This window comes from Lynx canadensis, chromosome D4 (assembly GCF_007474595.2).
Source record: "Lynx canadensis isolate LIC74 chromosome D4, mLynCan4.pri.v2, whole genome shotgun sequence".
NCBI classification, from domain to species: Eukaryota; Metazoa; Chordata; class Mammalia; order Carnivora; family Felidae; genus Lynx; species Lynx canadensis.
In genome coordinates, this window is record NC_044315.2 from 890,453 (window position 1) to 906,410 (window position 15,958).

Consider the following 15,958-nt stretch of genomic DNA (forward strand, 5'->3'; position numbering starts at 1 on the left):
CAGGAGAGGAGCAGAGAGAGAGGGAGACAGAGGATCCAGAGCTGTCAGCACAGAGCCCGACACAGGGCTCAAACTCACAAACTGGGAGATTATGACCTGAGCCGAAGTCAGACGCTTAACCAACTGAGCCACCCAGGTGCCCCATCCAACTGATTTTCAACAAGAGTGCCAAGACTGTTCAGTGGGCAAAGAGCAGTATCTTCAACAATGATGCTGCAATAACTGCACATCAACATGCTAGAATGAGATTGGATCCCTACCTCACACCACAGACAAAAGTCAAAAGTGGATGAGACACCTAAGTGTAAAAGCTAAAACACAAAACTTTAGAAACAAAGTAGATTTAAATCTTCATGACTTTGGATCAAGCCATGGTTTCTTAGTTATGATACCAGAAGACAAGCAATAAAAGAAAAAAATACAAGAAAAAAAATACAAGAAAAGAAAAAAAACAAATTTGACTCCATCAAAATAACAACCTTGTGCACAAAAAGCCACTATCACTAATGCAAACAGGCAACCCACAAAATAGGGGGATATATTGAAAACCATGTATCTGGGAAAATTTAATACCCAGAATATATGAAGAACTATTACAATTCAGCAACTCAATTCAAGAGCAAGGCCCCCTGGTTGGTTTCAACAAACCAGGGAGTGGTCCTGCCACCCTAGTGAGCTCAGAATGCAGTCACCACCACAGTGGGCCTGAAGGACGGAGAATCAAGCCAAAAGGAATTATTCTCAAGCCTAAAATCTAATAGGATTTTTTTTTTCCTTACTTGGGCCTTATTGGACTTACTTGGGACCCATAACCCCTTTCTTCTTTCTGATTTATCCTTTTGGGAGAATGCCTGCCTATGTCTGTCCCACCATTGTATTTTGGAAGCAGATAACTTGTTGGGTTTCACAGGATTACAGTGGGGGGGGGGGTGAATATTTCCTCAGGCGGAATCACTACATTTAATGATGTTACATGAGGTTTGGGACTCAGAACTGATACAGGGGTGAATTAAGACTTTGGGGGTGTTAGGAAGAGAGTGGATGTACTCTGGATGTGAGAAAGATGCAAATTTCAGGAGTCTAAGAATAAAATTAAGAAGAAACCCAAAGAAATTCTGGAGCAAAAAATGAAATGGGAAATTCAAGCAGAGAGATTCAAAGGCAACTGTGGGTATGCAGAAGCAAATACTGGTGAACTTGAAAACAGTACAATTAAGGGGTGCCTGAGTGGCTTAATCAATAGAGCATCTGACTCTTGATTTCAGCTCAGGTCATGATCCCAGGGTCATGGGATTGAGTGAGGAGCCATGCTGAGTGTGGAGCCTTCTTAAGATTCTCTTTCTCTGCCCTTCTCCCCTGCTCATGCGCTCTCTCTCTCTCTCTCTCTCAATAAAAAATTTAAAGCCTTAAAAATTAATATTAAAAAAAGAATACAGGAAATTGAAAATGATTGAAACTGAGAAAGAAAAAGAAAGACAGAAGAAAAGTGAACAGAGCCCAAGGGGCCTGGGGCACACCATCAAACAGACCAACATGTACACTGGGGGTGGAGGTCCCAGAAGGAGAGAGAGAAAGGGGCAGAAAAAATGTTTGAGGAAATAGTGGCCAAAACACTTCCCAAATTTAATGAAAAACATGAATATAAACTCCAAGTATGATGGACTTAGGGATCCACACTGAGACACATTACAGCCAAACTGTAGAAAGACAAGAGTAGTTTGAAAGCATCCAGGAGAAGTGACCTCATCACACACAAGGGGTCCTCAATGAGATCATCAGCAGATTTCCCATCAGAACTTTTGGAAGCCAGAAAGCAGTGGCCGGCCAGTAAGATCCTGCACCCTGGTCCACAGTGAAGGAGAAATCATGACATTTTCAGACTAACAAAAGCTGTGGGCGTTGTGACCACTACCTGCCCTGCAAGAAACAGAACGGAGTCCTGCAGGATGAAATGAAAGCACACGACATGCTAACTACACAGTAACTTGAAGCATAATGGGAAGCAGAGGTCTCAGTAAAGGTAGAGATACCGGGCAGTTAAGATCTGTTGTTATTGTAACTTTGGTTTGTAACCACTCATTATTTTCTACATAATTTAAGAGACTAACCACCTTTAAAAACTGGTTTCTCTCCTCAAAAATAAATAAACATTAAAAAATTTTTTTTTTCATTTTTTTTTTCAACGTTTATTTATTTTTGGGACAGAGAGAGACAGAGCATGAACGGGGGAGGGGCAGAGAGAGAGGGAGACACAGAATCGGAAACAGGCTCCAGGCTCTGAGCCATCAGCCCAGAGCCTGACGCGGGGCTGGAACTCACAGACCGCGAGATCGTGACCTGAGCTGAAGTGGGACGCTTAACCGACTGCGCCACCCAGGCGCCCCCCCCAAAATTTTTTTTTTAAAGATGGGGGGCGCCTTGGAGGCTCAGTCGGTTGAGCATCCGACTTAGGCTCAGGTCATGATCTCACGGCTCATGGGTTTGGGCCCCGCATCGGGCTCTGTGCTGACAGCTCAGAACCTGGAGCCTGCTTCAAATTCTGTGTCTCCCTCTCTCTCTGCCCTACCACACTCATGCTCTGTCTCCCTCTCTCTCAAAAATAAGTAAACACTAAAATTCTTTTTAATTGTTGGTTTATGTTTTTGGATACATGATGTACAAAGATGAAATATGACATCAACTGAAAAGGGGAGTGACGCCAACAATATGGCAGAACAGGCACTTCTATCATCACCCACCCCACAGAACAGTGATTTTGATCATCATTAACAGATGAGTTTAGTTTTGTGGGGGTCCAGAAGTCAAGTGGGAAAGTTCCAGAACAATGACTGGAGAAAAACAAAAACACCTCTGAAAATAGATGCACTGAAGAGGGCAAAAAGAACTTTTCACTCTACCTGCATCATTCCCTCTCTTAAGGTGCACAGCTCGAGGCCAAGAGGGAATCCCTTGACCTACAATTTCTCCCCACAGAGGAAAGTGAGAGCAAATGGGTTGGTACCTGGTTTTCCCCACGTGCAGGTCCCTGCCCAAGAGACCCACTTTTTTCTCACCCCACCCACAAAACTGTGATATGCACAGCTGAGGCACTGGGAGAGGCTGGGAGCATAGCAACCAGGGTTTAGAACTCATTAAAGTGTCACAGATCCTAAAACTGCTTTGGAGACTCCATCAGGAAGGATGCCAATGAGCCACGGGAGACACCTCACCTGTGGATCCCCCAACTGGCCTGCAAGCACCCACAACTCTCCCTGGTCCTCACCCATCCCACCCCCCGTGTACAGTGCCCTGGGTGCTCTCTTGCTGTTGGCCAGTACACACATTCATAAAGGCCAGCCCTACTTTGCAGGATGGAGAGCAGGCATGCGATCTTAAGCCACTCCCTCCAAGAGAAAACAAGAGCACTGAGTGGACCCTTTCATAGAAAGGTCTGGAAAGCCTCAGAATCCCTACAGGCTGCCTGGGAAAGGTACCTCCCTACTGGAACTGTCAGAAAAGTGGGAGCATGTGACTGCTTCTCCGAATGCAAAGACCACACAGCAAGGCTTCACAGGACATGAAAGTCCATGAAACATGATACCACCAAAGGAATAATATAATGTTCTAGTAACCAGCCTCAAATAAATGGAGATCTGTGAACTGACTGTGAATTCAGAATAATTGTTGTAAGGAATCTCAGAGAGCTACAAGAGGCACAAAGAGACAATGCAACAACGTCAGGAAGACAAGACACAAACAAAATGAAAAGAGGTTCAAAAGAGAGACAAAAGTCATTAAAAAGAACCAAACAAAAATTCTAGAGCTAAAGAAAATAAATGAAAAGTTCAATAGAGAACATCAATATGAGACGTGATCGAGCAGAAGAAAGTAAACTTGGAAGAAAAGTCATTTGGAAATTATCCAGTCAGAGGAGGTGGAAAAAAGAATTAAAAAGAATGAAGACATCCTACATGAATTATAGAACACAATCAAGTGAAACCCTGTATCGCTGACCCTTGAATAATGAGGGTCTGAACTGCTTGGGCCCACTTATGTGTGGATTTTTTTTCTCAATACAGTAGAGTACTGTAAAAGTATTTTCTCCTCCTTATGATTTTCTGAACACTTTTTTCCTCTAGCATACTTTACTGTAATATAGTATATAATACATATAATGTATGAAATATGTGTTAACTGACTGATTATGGGTCAACTCTTAGTTAAGTTTTTGAGGGGTCAGAAGTTATATGTGGATTTTTAACTCTGTAGCAGGTCAGCACCACTGACCCCCGTGTTCAAGGGTCAACTGTATGCATTATGAGAACCTCAGAAAGTGAAAGAGAGAAATGTGTAGAAAGCTTATTTAAAGATACAATGGCTGAATAATTTTTAAGACAAAGATACTTTTGAAAGCAGCAAAATAAAAACAATCTGAGGACTTGAAGGTAGGAAAGTGGAAATCACTGAGGCTGAGGAACAGAAGGAAAAAGAGTCAAGCAAGGTGAACAGAGCCTAAGGGACCTGTGAACAGCACCAATTGAACCTACATATGCATTGTGGGAGTCCCAGAAGGAGAGGAGAGAGAATGGGGCAGAGAGAATATTTGAAGACATAATGGCTGAAAATTTCCCAATTTGATGAAAGATATGAATATAAACCCCCAGGAAGCTCAGCTACTCCAACTAAGATGAACTCAAAGAGACCCCACCAAAACATATTATAATCAAACTTTCAAAGACAGAAAATCTTGAAACAGCAAGGGAGACGTTATTTGTCACATGTAAGGATTTTCTTATCCAAAGCTTTGGAGGCCAGAAGATACCCACCGGTGGACACTTGGGTTGCTTCCATGTTTCCCTGTTGTGCATAATGATATGGACAGGCGTGTTCAAGTATCCTGAGAATCTGCTTTCACATCTTTTGGGTCTATATCTAGAAGTGAAATTGCTGGGTCATATTGTATTCTACTTCTAATTTTTTGAAAAACTATCACTGTTTTTCACAGTGGCTGTACAATTTTACATTCCTCACACTTGTTTTTTCTTTTCTTTTCTGTTTTTTTTTTTTTTTAACGTTTATTTATTTTTGAGACAGAGAGAGACACAGCATGAACGGGGGAGGGGCAGAGAGAGAGGAAGACACAGAATCAGAAGCAGGCTCCAGGCTCTGAGCCATCAGCCCAGAGCCAGATGCGGGGCTCGAACTCACGGACCACGAGATCTTGACCTGAGCTGAAGTCGGACGCTTACCGACTGAGCCACCCAGGCGCCCCTCTTTTCTGTTTTTAATGTGTATATACATATATATACACACATATACATATATATGTATATTTGAACTTATTTCTTATTGAAGTGTAATTAACACACAGTGTTATACTGGTTTCAGGTATACAATATAATAGTTCGACAATTCTATACATTTTTCAGTGTTCATTATCATAAGTGCACTCTTAATCTCCTTTATCTATTTTACCCATCCCCCCACCCCACCTCCTCTTTGGCAACCACCAGTTTGTTCTCTGTATCTAAGGTCTGCTCTTGCTTTGTAGATTTTGATGATCTGTCATTCAGTGCATAAATGCTTATAATGGTTGTATCTTCATGCTGTATTGAACCTTTGTTAATATATCATGTCCTTCCTTGTCTCTCCTAAGCTTTTGCATTTAAGGACTATTTTGTCTGAGATCAGTATATAGTGACTCCTTTCTTTTGGTTACTATCTGCATGGAATATCTTTCTGGCTTGGCCTAAGTCTCCCTGTGGCCCAGATGAAGGCCAGTTCCAATTGCCTGAACCCCAGACAGGCTGCAATGTTTGCTGACCCTTCTCTGGGCTTCAGACTCACCCACCTGCTGCATGCACTGGTGAGAACATGAAGGCCCAGGTACCTAGCTGGATGCACACAGCCCTCTCGTCCTCCGCTCCCACTAAGGCAGGTAAGTGCACAACACCCCACCCCAGCCTGCAGGCTACCCATCCTCCCAAGCATGGCCTCTGTCTCTGCCTCTCAAAGTCCCCCAGAACAGACCAGGCCTGATTATTCCATTCTCTTGTGATGGTTGGCTATGTTCACTCTTCTGCCCATCACTCCTCATCACTTACAGCCTGTGGCGGAGTTAACCCTGGAAACACTGTGCACACTTGGTGTGGCAAAGTATGGGCGTATGTATGCATGCCCACGGCCAAACCCAGAGTTTGGTTTCATTCACTCGTTGCTCCATTCACTGGACAGGCACATACTGAGCACTTACTGGGAGCTGTGCATGGCAGGCACCAGAGGCCGTGCGGGTCATTGGAAGTTACCCTCCAGTGGGTGTACAATGAGGAAAGGACGGGGTCGTGGCAGAGAAGAATGTCTTGCTATTGCAGTGGTGAGAACAGGGTGCAGGGGGAGCCCCTAAATGCAGAGCTTCCCACGTGCCCACCTGGGGCAGGGAGGTCAAGGCCCCAAGCCTTCGGAATTCTTCAGCCAGACAGTCTGGAGAGGAGACATTCAGGTACAGCTTTCCTTCCTGTCTTGTGTCTTCTGGGTGATGATATTTCATGCTGAAGTACATACCTGTGACCCTGTGCAGCCTGGTGTCACCTGAGCAAGAGGGGAGCACTGGGTCAGGGGCACAGGCCCTCTGTCATGGAAGCAGATGGGACCTGAGTTCGCTCAGCAGGCGGTGTGAACACATGCTGGTTTGGGGGACTATCCATGGGAAATGTGGGTGGGGTATCAACTAAACCCTTGCCTCCTACCCCAGACCTTAGCGTGATGAGGCCACAGCCACATGCACCTTTGGCACTGAGGTAAGACTAAGCAGGCTGCTGAGGTGGCCCACCCTGACCTAGGGAGGTCTTACTTACCCTTTGGACAGCACCCACCACCGTCCACACCAGACAGCCAGCTCCTGTCTGTCTGGAGCCAGTCCTGCCTCAAACCACGTGGTGCCTGCGGCGGGGAACACTTCTTCCCAACCCAGGCCCTGCTCAAGGACGCTCTGGGTAAGGGCACTCACCCCTGGGCAGGGAGGGAAAACTCCCAACAGCAGTTTTCATTGCAACTGAAGCACACAGGAGGGTGGAGAGGCAGAACATTTCTGTCCTTCCTGGAAACTGCCTGTAGTCTTTTTTTGTCTGTTTTCCATCCTGTGTCTAGTGCTACCAGATTTATCATTTGGCCATTTTTGTTCCAGATCCTCTTCATATTTGAGAAGTGAAGCATCGCAAGTGCTGCCGAGCCCCTACGTAACGGCTAATCCCACCCCACCCATAGTCTCTGTATAGCCAGTTCTGGGTTTATCAATGCCGCAGATTATTCTGCACATCAACGGCCTCCCCCATTACCAACATCCCCACCAGAGTGGTTCACTTGTTGCAATTAACAAACCTGCACGGACATGTGACAATCACCCAAGCCCACAGGCTACAGTGGGGTTCACTCTTGGTGGTGCACATTCTATGGTCTGGACAAATGTATGACATGTATCCACTATTATGACCATACAGGGTGGTTTCCCTGCCTTCACAGTCCTCCGTGCTCTATTCATCCCTCCCTCCACCCTAACCCCTGGCAACCCCTGGGTTTTTTACTGTCTTCACAGTTTTGTCTTTTTCAGAATGTTATATAGTTGGACTCATACAGTAGTAGACTTTTCAGATTGGTTTCTTTCACTAGTAATGTGCATTTAAGGTTCCTCCCATGTCTCCTCATGGCTTGATAGCTCATTTCACTTTAGCATTGAATAATATTCCATTGTCTTGACAAACCACAGTTTATTTATCCCTTCATCTGCTGAAGGGTATCTTGGTTGTCTCCAAGTTTGGGCATTAGGAATAAAGCTGCTATAACATCCATGTTCAGGTTTTTGTGTGGACATGTTTTCAACTCACTTGAGTACAGACCATGGAACATGATTGCTGGATCTTATGGTAAGAGTATGTTTAAATTTGTAAGAAATCGCCAAATTCTTCCAAAGTGGCTGCACCATTTTGCATTCCCACCAGACTGAGGGTTCTTGCTACTCCATACCCTCACCAAGCATTTGGTGTTGTCAGTGTTCCAGATTTTGGCCATCCAAAATCTACTGGTGTGTACAGTGTATCTTATTGTTTGTTTTAAGTTTGCAACTTCCTAAGGACATATGATGTTGAGCATCTTTTCATAGCTTATTAGCCATCTGTATATATCTTTTTTGGTGAAGTGTCTGTTCATATACTATACCCATTTTTTAATTGGGTCATTTGTTTCCTTTTTTTTTTTTCTTTTGGAGTATAGTTGACCCAGTTGACCCAATGTCACATCAGTTTCAGGTGTACAACATCGGGATTCAACAACTCTGTATGTTATGCTGTGTTCACCACAATCTGTCACTACATATCATTATTACAACAGCATTGACTACTTCCCCTATGCTATGCCTTCATCCCCATGACTTATTCATTTCATAACTAAAAGCCTGTATTTCCCACTTCCCTCCACCCATTTCACCCAACCTCCCACCCCCTATGCCCTCTGGCAACTGTTTGTTCTGTGTATTTATGGGTCTGTTTCTTTTTGTTTGTTTTTGTTGATGTTTTTTAAATTCTACACATAAGTGAAATCATATGTGAAATCATATTTGTCTTTCTCAGCCTGACTTATCTCACTTACTAACATAATGCCCTCTAGGTCCATCCATGTTGTCACAAATGGCAAGATCTTGTTTTTCATGGTTAAGTGATATTCCATTGTATATGCATACACCATACTTTTCTTTTCTTTCTTTTCTTTTTTTTTTTTTTTAATTTTTTTTTTTCAACGTTTATTTATTTTGGGACAGAGAGAGACAGAGCATGAACGGGGGAGGGGCAGAGAGAGAGGGAGACACAGAATCGGAAACAGGCTCCAGGCTCTGAGCCATCAGCCCAGAGCCTGACGCGGGGCTCGAACTCACGGACCGCAAGATCGTGACCTGGCTGAAGTCGGACGCTTTAACCGACTGCGCCACCCAGGCGCCCCCTTCTTTTCTTTTTAAGTAAGCTTTATGATGAACATGGGGCTTGAGCTCACAACCCTGAGGCCAAGAGTTGCATGCTCCTCTGACTGAGCCAGCCAGGTGCCCCTATACAACACCTTTTTTATCCATTCATCTATGGATGGATACTTGGGCTGCTTCCACAACTTGGCTATTGCAAATAATGGTGCAATAAACATAGTGGTCCATCTATCTTTTAGATTTAGTGTTTTTGTTTTTTCTTTGGGTAAACACCCAGTAGAGGGAATTACTGGATCATATGTATTTCTCTTTTTAATTTTTGAGGAATCTCCATGCTGTTTTCCATGGTGGCTGCCCAATTTACATTCCCACCAACAGTGCACAAAGGTTCCTTTTTCCTCCACATCCTCACCACACATATTATTCTTGTATTTTTTTATTCTAGCCATTCTGACAGGTGTGAGGTGACATCTCATTGTGGTTTTGATTTGCATTTCCCTGATGATTAGTGATGTTGAACATCTTTTCATGTGTCTGTTGGCCATTTGCATGTATTCTTTGGAAACAAGTCTATTCTGGTCCTCTGCCGATTTTTAATAGGATTTCTTGGGGCTTTTTGGGGGGGGATAGGGTTGTATAAGTTCTTCATATATATTAGATTATGAACCTCTTATTGGTTATATCATTTGTAAATTCCTTCTCTTACCAAGTAGGTTGCCTTTTTGTTTGGTTGATGGTTTTCTTTGCTGTGCAAAAGCTTTTTATTTTTGTGTAGTCCCAATCATTTACTTTTGCTTTTGTTTCCCTTGCCTGAAGAGGACATAGCTAGAGGAATGTTGTTAAGGCCAATGTAAGAGAAATTACTGCCCTGTTTTTTCATGCAGGAGTTTTATGGTTTCAGATCTGACATGTAGGTCTTTAATCCATTTTGAGATTATTTTTGTATACGGTGTAAGAAAGGGTCCAGTTTTGGGGCGCCTGGGTGGCTCAGTCAGTTAAGCTTCTGACTTAGCTTAGGGTCATGATCTCATGGTTTCATGGGTTCGAGCCCCACATGAGGCTCTGTGCTGACAGCTCAGAGCCTGGAGACTACTTTGGATTCTGTGTCTCCCTCTCTCTCTGCCCCTCCCCTGCTCACACACTCTCATCTCTCTCTCTCTCTCAAAAATAAACATTAAAAATTTTTGTAAAAAGGGGGGGCACCGGGGCGCCTGGGTGGCTCAGTTGGTTAGGCGTCCGACTTCGGCTCAGGTCATGATCTCGCAGTTTGTGAGTTCGAGCCCCGCGTCAGGCTCTGTGCTGACAGCTCAGAGCCTGGAGCCTGCTTCGGATTCTGTGTCTCCCTCTCTCTCTGCCCCTCCCCCGTTCATGCTCTGTCTCTGTCTGTCCCAAAAATAAATAAACGTTTAAAAAAAAATTTAAAAAAAAAAGTGGGGGGGGGCACCTAGTGGCTCAGGCGGTTAAGCGCCCGAGTTCAGCTCAGGTCACGATCTCACAGTTCTGAGTTCGAGCCCCCTGTCAGGATCTGTACTGACAGCTCGGAGCCTGGAGCCTGCTTCAGATTTCTGTGTCTCCCTCTCTCTCTCTGCCCCTCCCCACTTGCACTCTCTCTCTCTCTCTCTCAAAACTAAACATTGAAAAAAAAAATTTTATTAAAAAAAAAAGTGGTCCAGTTTCATTTTGCAAGTAGCTGACCAGTTTTCCCAACACCATTTGTTGAAGAGAATGTCTTTCCCCATTGTATATTCTTGTATCCTTTGTTGTAGATTAATTGACCATATAATCATGGATTTTTGGGGTCTCTATCCTGTTCCATTGATCTATCAGCCATTTTTGTGCCAGTACAATCCTGCTTTGATTACTATGGATTTGTATTTTGTCTCAAAGTCTGGGATTGTGATACCTCCAGCTTTGTTTGTCTTTCACAAGATTGCTTTGGGCATTTAGTGTCTTCTGTGGATTCATATAAATTTTAGGATTACTTGATCTAGTTCTCTGAAAAATGCTGTTGGTGTTTTGATACAGACTGCACTGAATCTGTAGATTGTTTTGGGTAGCATGGACATTTTGATAATATTCATTCTTTCAATCCATCAGCAGGGAATCTCTCTCCATATATTTGTGTCATCTTCTTTTTTCATAAATGGTTTATAATATTCAGAGTACAGGTCTTTCACCTCCTTGGTTAAGTTTACTCCTGGGTATTTGATTCTTTTTAGCACACCTGCAAATGAATTGTCTTAATTTCTCTTTCTGCTACTTTGTTATTAGTGTATAAAAATACAACCAATTTCTCTATATTAATTTTGTATCTTGCAACCTTATGAATTCCTTTATTACTTTTAATAGTTTTTCAGGGATCATTTCTATAATTCGTTACTTCTAATAGTTTTTAGCGGAGTCTGTAGGGGGTTTTGTTTGATTTTCCTTTAACTAAGCTCCATGCCCCTTTGGGCTTGAACTCACGACCCTGGGATCAAGAGTCACATGCTTTACTGACTGAGCTAGGCAGGATATATATATATGTGTGTGTGTGTGTGTGTGTGTGTGTATAATATATTATATATATTATATATTATGCTATATATAGTACGTAATATTATATATATAGTATGATATATATATATACTCTCTATATAGTATGATATGATACATATATACTATCATGTATATATACTATATTGTATATAGTATATAGATCTATATATGATATGACAGTATATCTATATATACTATCATGTCATCTGCAAATAGCAAAATTTTTACTTCTTTCTTACCAATTTGGATGCCTTGTATTTCTTTTTTTTTTTTTTTTTTTTTTTTTTTTCTGATTGCTGTGGCTAGGACTTCCAATATTATGTGAAATAAAAGTGGTGAGGGTGGACATCCTTGTCTTGTTCCTGATCTTAGAGAAGCTTTTATCTGTTCACCATAATGATTTTGTTGTAGGTTTCTCATATATGGCCTTTGTTATCTTGAGGTATATTCTAAACCCATTTGTTGAGAGTTTTATCATGAATGGATGTTGGATTTTGTCAAATGCTTTTTCTGCAACTATTGAGATGATCATGATGTTTTATTAAGAAAATTTTTTTATGTTTATTTTTGAGAGAGAGGCACACAGACAGACCATGAGCGGGGTGGGTGGATAGAGAGAGATATAAACACAGAATCTGAAGCAGGCTCCAGGCTCCGTGCTGTCAGCACAGAGACCAACACAGGGCTTGAACCCACACACAGTGAGATCACGACCTGAGCTGAAGTCAGACTGCTTAACTTCGGACTGCTTAACCGAATGAGCCACCCAGGCACCCCGGGATGATCAGGACTTTTATTGTTTTGTTAACTTGACATATCATATGATTTGTGAATACTGAACCATCCTTGCATCCTCAAAATAAATCCCACTTGATCATGGTGTATGATTCTTTTAATGTAGTGCTGAATGCAATTTGTGAATATTTGTTGGGAATTTTGTGTCTGTGTTTATCAGGGACATTGGTCTGTAGTGTCTTTGACTGGTGTTGGTATCCGGGTAATGTTGGCCTTGTAGAATGTATTTGGAGGCATTCCTTCCTCTTGTGGTTTTTGAAATAGTTTGAGGAGAACTAACTCTTCTTTTAAATGTTTGGTAGAATTCACCTGTGAATCCAGCTGGTCTTGGACTTTCGTTCATTGGGAGTTTTTTGATTACCGATTCTACTTCATTACTAGCAACTGATCTGTTCATATTTTGTATTTCTTCCTGATTCAGCTTTTTGGAAGATTATATGCTTCTAAGAATTTATTCATTTCTTTTAGGTTTATCCAATTTGTCAGGACATAATTCTTTTTTTTTTTTTAATTTACTTTGAGAGAGACAGTGTGTGAGTGGGAGAAGGGCAGGTAGAGAGGGAGAGAGAATCTCAAGCAGAGCCCCACTTGGGCTCAGTCTCACACACTTTGAGATCAGGATCTGAGCTGAAGTCAGACGCTCAGCCCGGCTGAGCCACCCAGACGCCCCTCTGTTTGTATTTTTTAAAGGAACTTTCATATTGTTTTCCACAGTGGCTGCACCAGTCCACATTCCTACAAAGTGACAAAGGTTCCTTTTTCTCCACATCCTCACCAACACTTGTTATCTTTTGTCTTTTTTTTTTTTTTTTAAATTTTTTTTTTTTCCAACGTTTATTTATTTTTGGGACAGAGAGAGACAGAGCATGAACGGGGGAGGGGCAGAGAGAGAGGGAGACACAGAATCGGAAACAGGCTCCAGGCTCTGAGCCATCAGCCCAGAGCCCGACGCGGGGCTCGAACTCCCGTACCGCGAGATCGTGACCTGGCTGAAGTCGGATGCGACGCTTAACCGACTGCGCCACCCAGGCGCCCCTATCTTTTGTCTTTTTGATAACAGCCACTTTAACACATGTGAGCTGAAATTTCATCATGGTTTTAATTTGCATTTCTCTGATGATTAGCGACGTTGAGAACCTTTTCATGTACCTGGCTATTTTAAAATATTCTTTGGAAAAAATGTTGTCAGGTTCTTTGACCATTTTCTAAATTGGATTATTTGTGTTTTTTCTATTGAGTTGTAGGAATCCTTACGTATTTTGGATACTAATCTCTTATTAGATATGGTTTGTAAATATTTTCTCCCATTTCACAGGTTACCTTTTCATTTTGCTAATTGTTTCTTATGTAGTGGAGCTTCTTAGTTATGTAGTACTGCTTGTTTGTGTTTTTTATTGGTTGTAAAATGTCGTATCAAAAAATTTGTTTCCAAGATCAATGTCAAGGAGCTTCTCCCTGTGGTTTCTCCTACAAATTTTACAACTTGAGATATTACACTTAGGTTTTAGATTATTTAGATTATTTAGATCTTTTTTCTAATCTATGCATTCAATGCTATTAATGTCCATCTAAGCACTGATTTCACTGCACCTCATAAATTTCAATGTGTTATTTTCATTTTCATTTCATTCAAAATATTTTTAAAATTTGAGATTTTCTTTGGCTTCTGTATTATCTAGAAGTTAGTTTATAAATCTTGTCTTATTCAATTTATGCTGCTATAATAAAAATATGCAAGTTTTAAGGAATGCAAGTATGCATAAATATGCAAGTATGAAGGAATTTCATTTGGTTGGTTTTTTTTTGAGAGTATAGTGCTCTTGGAGAGATTTCCTTATTTAAAAAAATGGCATAGAATTGTGTGCCTTGTAACAATAGAAATTTATGGCACAAATTTATGGAGAAATTTATTTCTCATAGTTCTGGAGGCTGGGAAGTTCAAGTCTGGGAAGCACCAGAATGTCCAGTGTCTCTGGGGAGAGCCCACTTTTTGCTGTGTTGTCAGCAAAAAGGGAGCACTCTGGGCCTTCTTTTATAAAGCACTAATCCAATTCATCAGGATCCTACCCTCATGACTTCTCACTTCTCAAAGGCCCCGACTCCCAATACTGTCGTGTTCAGGATTAAGTTCCAACATATGAATTTCGGAGCACAAAAGCATTCAGTCTATTGCAAATCCCCATGTATTGGGGAATTTTCCATCTTTTATTATTGAATCTAGTCAAACTTCATTGCGTTCTGAGAGCATACATTGTATGATTTCTATTCTTTTAAATGTGTTAATGTGTTCTGGGGACCAGAATATGGTCTATCTTGGTAAATGTTGCGTGAGCTTCAGAGAGATGTATATTCTGATGTTGGTGGATGAAGTCGTCTACAGTTGCCAGGTGTATGCAGTTGACTGATGGTGCTGTGAGTTCAACTGTGTCCTACTGATTTTGCCTGCTGGGTCTGTCCATGTCTGAGAAAGGGGTGTTCCAATCTCCAACTGTAATAGTGGGTTCCTCAAGTTCTCCCTGCAGTTCTACCAGCTTCTGCCTACATAGGCGGGCCCCCTGCTGTTAGGGGACTACATGTTGAGGATTGTTATATTCTTGGTGAATTGATGCCTTTATCATTATAAAAGACCCATCTTTACCCTGATAACTTTCCATGCTCTGAAATTTGCCATCTGAAATTAATACAGCAACACCCACTTTCTTTGGATTAGTGTTAGGATGGTGTATCTTTCTCCATCCCTTTACTTTTAATTTATATGTGTCTTCGTATTTAAAATGGGGTTCTTGCAGACAACATAGAGTAGGGTCTTGTTTATTGACCCACTCTGACAGTCTGTCTTTTAAATGGTGTATTTAGACCACTGACTCTTAAAATGATCATTGCCCTTGTTCTTTATTCCAATTTTTGTCTTCTACCTTTCTTAGCATATCAATTATTCTTTTTAACCTTTTTAAGTGGTTGCCCAAGAGTTTGCAAAATACACTTACAATTAATGCAAGTTCATGTTCAAATAGCACCATACCACTTCTCAGTTAGTGCAAGTACTTTATAGTAACAAAATATCCCTAATTCTTACCTCCTGTTCCTGTATCATTGATGCCTTTCATCTCATTTACACATAAGCTGTAATCATCAAAAACATTGTTGCTATTATTGTTTTGAAAAACCGTTATCTATTAGATCGATTAACAATAAGAAGTCTAAGGAGGCTTTTACTTTACCTTTATTTATCCCTTTAACAATTTTCCTTTATGTAGATCTGAGTTTCTGACCTACAGAATGTTCCTTCTCTCTGAAAAACTTTAACATTCATTTCTAGGAAAGTGTACGGGCAACAAACTTCCTCAATGTCTGAGCAAGTCTTTATTTCTTCTTTACTTTTCAAAAATAATTTCACAGGATACGGCATTACAGGTTGGTCTTTTCCTTTTTTCCCTCTCTTCACCAGTTTAAATATTTCACTCCACTCTCTCTTGCTTGCACGGTTTCTGAGAAGCCAGATGTAATTCTTATCTTTCCCTCACTACAGATAAAACTCTCCCACGCCTCAACCTCTCCGGCTTCTTTTAAGGTTCTTTACATTTGACTTTCTGCAGTTTAAATATCATATGCCTGGGTGTAATTTTATTTTGCTATTTGTCCTCCTTAATGCTCTCTGAGCTTGGATCTGTGTTTTGGTGT